The 6,004-nt window shown below is 34.2% G+C and overlaps 1 long non-coding RNA gene across 1 annotated transcript; it reads left to right on the top strand.

Moving 5' to 3' along the window:
* The first annotated feature begins 1,474 nt into the window (after positions 1-1,474).
* Positions 1,475-3,655, top strand: LOC128288596 (uncharacterized). The gene is made up of 3 exons (XR_008278774.1): positions 1,475-1,604; positions 2,518-2,559; positions 3,456-3,655. It is a non-coding gene; the product is annotated as an uncharacterized LOC128288596 (long non-coding RNA).
* The last annotated feature ends 2,349 nt before the right edge of the window (positions 3,656-6,004 follow it).

The following is a 6,004-nucleotide window of genomic DNA, read 5'->3' as shown; positions in this document are numbered from 1 at the left end:
GTTGTGTATGCACATGTTATGTTGATGGGTAAAAATTCACGTGCATCTCAAAATTGAATGAGCTATACCAAATTCCCCTAACAGTGATATGTATGTGCCACAATGTAGAAATAATTATGCAAAGTGTAAAATCTTATAACCTTGTTGTTGTTAAAAAGTTTTTATCACACTTATCATATTTGTAAAATTGAAAATGGCAACTAAATGATTGAAATTCAAAATTAATTCATCAACAATATTTTACGTTCTGATATTAAGTCGAATTATGTCTTTATCATGGGACTCCAATTCGGTTATTGCCTTCTTCCTTCTACGTTAAATTTTTAGGTGTAAGCGTTCTGGCCCAATTTTACTGAAATATGAATAAAAGCTTTTAGGGGAATAAGTAACAGAGCTTGGAAAATGAAAGATTCTATTAGAGAGTGAAATTGGAAACAACAAATGACTTTTCATTTTCATAACCCTTGTAGGTATTTCCCAAATAATGAAAAGGATTTAGTTTTTATATAAATTGATCCTTTTTTAGTAGGGAAAATGTGGGGCGTACGTCGCCGACATATTTGGAGTTTCATTCTCGATCTTGATAAAAACAAATAATTTAAAGGAAGAAGAATAAGGAAATCAAGTTAAGACTTTGAATCGTTACATCATTTTTGACGTGGATTTCGAGATTGCCTCTCCTCTACGGAAACGAAAGTGGCCATAACTATTAGATTAGTATCGAAGGAGCGAAAATGGAAAATCAAACAAATGAGTCCATAGGCAAGGAACTATTACAATTAATGGCATGTATAAAATCATTGTGTATTACGTAATGGCTTCTATAGAACCATTTAATTTCCGTACAACTAAATATAATTTAAGTAGGCTTTAAATTTAATGACTCATTTTAATGAAGCTTTGAACAATATCAAAAATAAAGACAAAAGAACAATTTTGGCCCTTTACGCCCAGTAACCGCTTTTAGCTTTAGCAATCCTATATCCTTAAGCGGATTTGAGATGGTGAATCAGAATTTCCCCAATTTTCGGAATCTGTGAATGTTGGCATAGGTTTAATTCATTAGTGGGCCTCTAGAAAGTCCAAGCTTAAGATAGAACCCGTCAATTTTAGTTAATTTTGTTCCATAAGAAAAAGGGGTGAAATTATGAAATAGGACCTATGTGAAAATGTTTGAAAATCCTATAGGCTAAATTGAAGTGGCCAAATAAATAGTAGTGCAAAATAGGAGGATTTGCATGACAAACCTCCTATTTTACATGTAGTGGCTGGTCATCATGTTGTTGTAGACAAAATGTACACTTGATATCCATAATTTATGGTACAAATTGATACAAATTGATAATAGGTTAGGTAAATGTTCCATGATAATAGGTTAGGTAAATGTTCCATGATAATGGGTTAGGTAAATGTTTCATGATAGGAATTTCATGTCTTTTGTATTAAAGAATTAAATGGATGAAATATGAAGTTTTATTAAAAGAAAAAGGGGTGAAAAGAACAATGTTTTGTCCATCTTTGTTCATCATAGCTGAAAGTTAGAGAAGAGAAAGGAGAGGAGAAAGCTCTTGAGTATTCGGTCATTAGGAGGAGGAAAATTGAAGGTAAGTTCTTGGTACCTTGCTTCTATTTTGAGGTTCATGAGTTCTTCTTGATTCTACCTTAACTCTTGAAGTATATTTTGATTTTAGTTGTGTTGTGAGCATTTAGTCATGAATTAAAATGAAGGAAATGGTTGTCGTTTCATGTTCTTTTGATGAAAATGGAAGATAGGTGAAGTTGAGCCAAACAAATGAGCATGCATGTGCCTTAGATGTTAAAGGAAAAATCAGCTAACATGTTCTGCTTTAAAATGATGAAATGGAGATTATACTTAAGTAAAATCATAGATATGTGATGATTGATTGGTGATATACATGTTTAAATAACAAGCATGCAAGGTATGTGTGAAAGAGTGATTTGGTAATAAATCTGCTTGGGACAACAGCAGTAACGTGACTTTGGAAAATCACCATAAATTGTGGGAGAAGAATTAGAAGCTGAATAAATTATGTAATTAAAGCTTAATGAGTCTAGTTTCAAATGGAATAAACGAGAACATATTTTTAATTCTGTACAATGAGAAATTTGATTCGAAATGAAGAGTGGTCAGATTAGTCAAACAGTGAAACATGGGAAACTTTAAGAAAAATCTGGTATTTATTGGCCATAGCAAAAATTCTGAAAATTTTATGGATAGAAGATATATGAGTCTATTTTTAGGGAAAATTAACGGCACTTGATTTAGAGTTTCGTAGCTCTAGTTATAAATAATTTAGTGATTGTTGCTCAGGAAGACAGCTTGCAGTGAAATTATGATTATGTGGTAAACATTGACAAAAATTTGTTAATGAGTTGCTTATTGATTTCTTATAAGCTTACTATGACCTGTAGGTGTGGTTGGCCGAATATTGTAAGGGGTTAATACGTAGTTTGTATTTGAATAGTTAGATTAACGTGTTTGTAATCCAATTGTAGGCGGTTCGTGTGTGGATCTCGTCAGCATATCATCGCAAACAGGTGTGTAACTGACACCCTCTCATAGACTAGATTGGCAAAAGCCGAAAAGTCGAAATGCTGAAAAGTCGATATTTTGGGAATTTGCGAGTGTGCGAATGCTCGTAAGATAGTTGGGTTTGTATATTTGGTAATCTAAAGTAATAAACTGCAATGATGCGATTTCAGACATTTTGATAATTTGGGCTTAATGGGCCAAAGATCGGGTTCATGGGCCAACGAGCCCAATTGGGTAAGTATCTTGCGTAAGTGTTCGATAGTACGTAAATAGTTAGGATATGCATGAAAACCCTAAAAGTAGCTAAATTACTATAATACCCCTATGTATGGAAAATTACCGTTATACCCCTAGGTGCATCATCATATACCCTTAGGGTTAATTTTGACCAAAAGCATGACGATCGATTACGTATGATGTATGCCATGATTATATATCCATTGCATGGGGACATGGGTTATATTATAGAGGAAGCGTTCGGTGGCTATGCCACAAATATCTCGATCCGGTGGCTCGCCACAAATATTCGATCCGGTGGCTCGCCACATATATCTGCTTCGTGGCTCGCCACGATTATTCATATCTGGTGACTCTGTCACATTATTCGCTCAGCAGCCATGCTGCAAATTACGTGGTGTGTAGCGGTTGGGTGTTCGAGTTGTCTCCCCACACGGTGTAAGGTTGGTACGGGTTGTATACAGATTGGATATGGTTGGGTTTACGCATAAACATGTAATATCTTACTCGCTACATTATGGGCCTATGGGCTTTATTCGAATTACATTGCTCGGCTAAGGCCAACTTATTCCATTTCTGTGGTTTGAGCTAATATAGGCTATGGTTGGGTTAATTTACACACTGAGTTTCCCCAAACTCACCCCTTTTATTTTCATCCACGCAGGAAATCCCCAACCATAGTAGGCTTGGAGCTGTGAGGGAATTCGGAGTGGCCACCCGTTCTGAAAGTTTGATTTTCTTCTGGTGAACTAGACATTCTTTTTATTACGTTTGAGGTTTTGGGCTTTTAAATGTAATAAGGTCGCTTATTTATTTTTGATGGTTTTTAATATGTATTACTAAGATAGGTATTACTTATTTTAACTGTTGAAATTGGATAGCTTTAGGCGCGTTTTCAAAAACAACAATTGATTTCAAAATAACACGACAACAAGCAAAGCTTCCGCAATGAAAGTATTTTCCAAAATTAATCACTTTTCCTAAAAATGACTTAATCAAATCGGTTTCCTAGAAATATCCATGACGTTAAGGTGTGGCGTTGGCGGTATACATGTCTAGGATTGGATCCGAAGGAGCTTGGTATAAGCAAATCCGATGGACTCACCACCTCTTTTCCAGCTTCCTACACGGTGCATGCTTCCATTCACTTTAACCCTTAATGAATTAATCTTTTGAACATCAAGTACGATTTTCGGACTTAGAATGGAAATTTTTTTTAACATTTTGATGTGGCATGCGGATCGACCATAACTTTTATGTGGGTTTGGGGTGCTACAGAATCGATCAATGCAAGGCAATTATTCCATGTCTGAATGCTCTTAGCTATAATTGTCGCAGGTTTAGGTCTTTGAATAGAGGATTTTCAAGAGTCCTCTTTACTAATGCTTGAGTGGCAAACTTTTCCCAACACAACAAGTTCGCATAACACTTGTTAGAAATACTCCTCATTTGAAAATACTGTGAAAGCTTTTAGAACACAGGCAAACCCATTTTAGTTTCACAATTATTTCCTTAATAATCTGGTCGTTCTCCTTCGTCGCCATTACTGCCCCACAAGTTAAAAATAAAACCACTAGTACGAAATAAACATTAAGGCTTGCCATGTTGTGCGAATCTGATGTTACTAGTTAAACTTGGTTCGTAAAATTAATTTCGAACGAGATTTGCAGGGGAAAAAACTGGCATTTATAGGAAGTGTTATAACCGCATTAGACTAGAATACGTTACAATAAAAGAAAACATTCAATATTTCTATTTAATTATAACCTTCAATATTTCATTTTAATTAGCATTAATTTTTATTACTACGAATCTGAAAATTAATTCAAAGACACACATTTATACTTCCCTTTATAATTCTTAAATGGCATTAAACGGATCACTTAAATAAGGTTCAATAAAGATGATTATGTCGTACATGTGTTTTTCTACGTTGAAACTAGGATTGAACTATTACGTCCAGTCCAAACAAACACCTAGGCGGTAATATGGAGAAAAAACATATGGAAAAAGCAATCGGGATATAGTACACTTAGATGACAGCACACATATTTGTTATGTGTGCCATCCTATTTTCTAATTTTTGAGGTTGTGTATACACATGTTATGTTGATGGTTAAAATTCACGTGCATCTCAAAATTGAATGAGCTATACCAAATTCCCCTAACAAAGGATATGTATGTGCCACAATGTAGAAATAATTATGCAAAGCGTAAAATCTTATAACCTTATTGTTTTTAAAAAGTTTTTATCACACTTATCATATTTGTAAAATGGAAAATGGCAACTAAATGATTGAAATTCAAAAGTAATTCATCAACAATATTTTACGTTCTGATATTAAGTCGAATTATATCTTTATCATGGGACTCCAATTCAGTTATTGCCTTCTTCGTTCTGCGTTAAATTTTTAGGTGTAAGCGTTCTGGCCCAATTTTACTGAAATATGAATAAAAGCTTTTAGGGGAATAAGTAACAGAGCTTGGAAAATGAAAAATTCTATTAGAGAGTGCAATTGGAAACAACAAATGACTTTTCATTTTCATAACCCTTGTAGGTATTTCCCAAATAATGAAAAGGATTTAGTTTTTATATAAATTGATCCTTTTTTAGTAGGGAAAATGTGGGGCGTACATCGCCGACATATTTGGAGTTTCATTCTCGATCTTGATAAAAACAAATAATTTAAAGGAAGAAGAATAAGGAAATCAAGTTAAGACTTTGAATCGTTACATCATTTTTGACGTGGATTTCGAGATTGCCTCTCCTCTACGGAAACGAAAGTGGCCATAACTATTAGATTAGTATCGAAGGAGCGAAAATGGAAAATCAAACAAATGAGTCCATAGGCAAGGAACTATTACAAATTACAGTGCACGTCCTTTGGAGGATATTTCGTGGCACGATATGTGTCTTTTCAAAACTTCAAGAAGTCAAGGCATTTTTCCATCAAAGCCAATGTGAACTTAAATTGTATAAAGGCTTTCAAGGAATCGTGGTTGTTTCAATTTCACACCACGCTAGAACATTCCAATTCCACATTATTGACATGAACTTAATGTTTATAATAATGATATTTGTGTCAATTTAAACAATGTGAAACAATATGTAGTGCTCGATTTGAGATGGTTCTCGTCTTTCAGTGCTATAAAATTAAAAATAATGGCATGTAAAAAATCATTGTGTATTAAGTAATGGCTTCTATAGCACCA

This window comes from Gossypium arboreum, unplaced genomic scaffold, assembly GCF_025698485.1.
Source record: "Gossypium arboreum isolate Shixiya-1 unplaced genomic scaffold, ASM2569848v2 Contig00236, whole genome shotgun sequence".
Lineage (NCBI taxonomy): Eukaryota > Viridiplantae > Streptophyta > Magnoliopsida > Malvales > Malvaceae > Gossypium > Gossypium arboreum.
The sequence above is the reverse complement of the archived record's forward strand: the minus strand, read 5'-3'. Positions and strand labels throughout refer to the sequence as shown.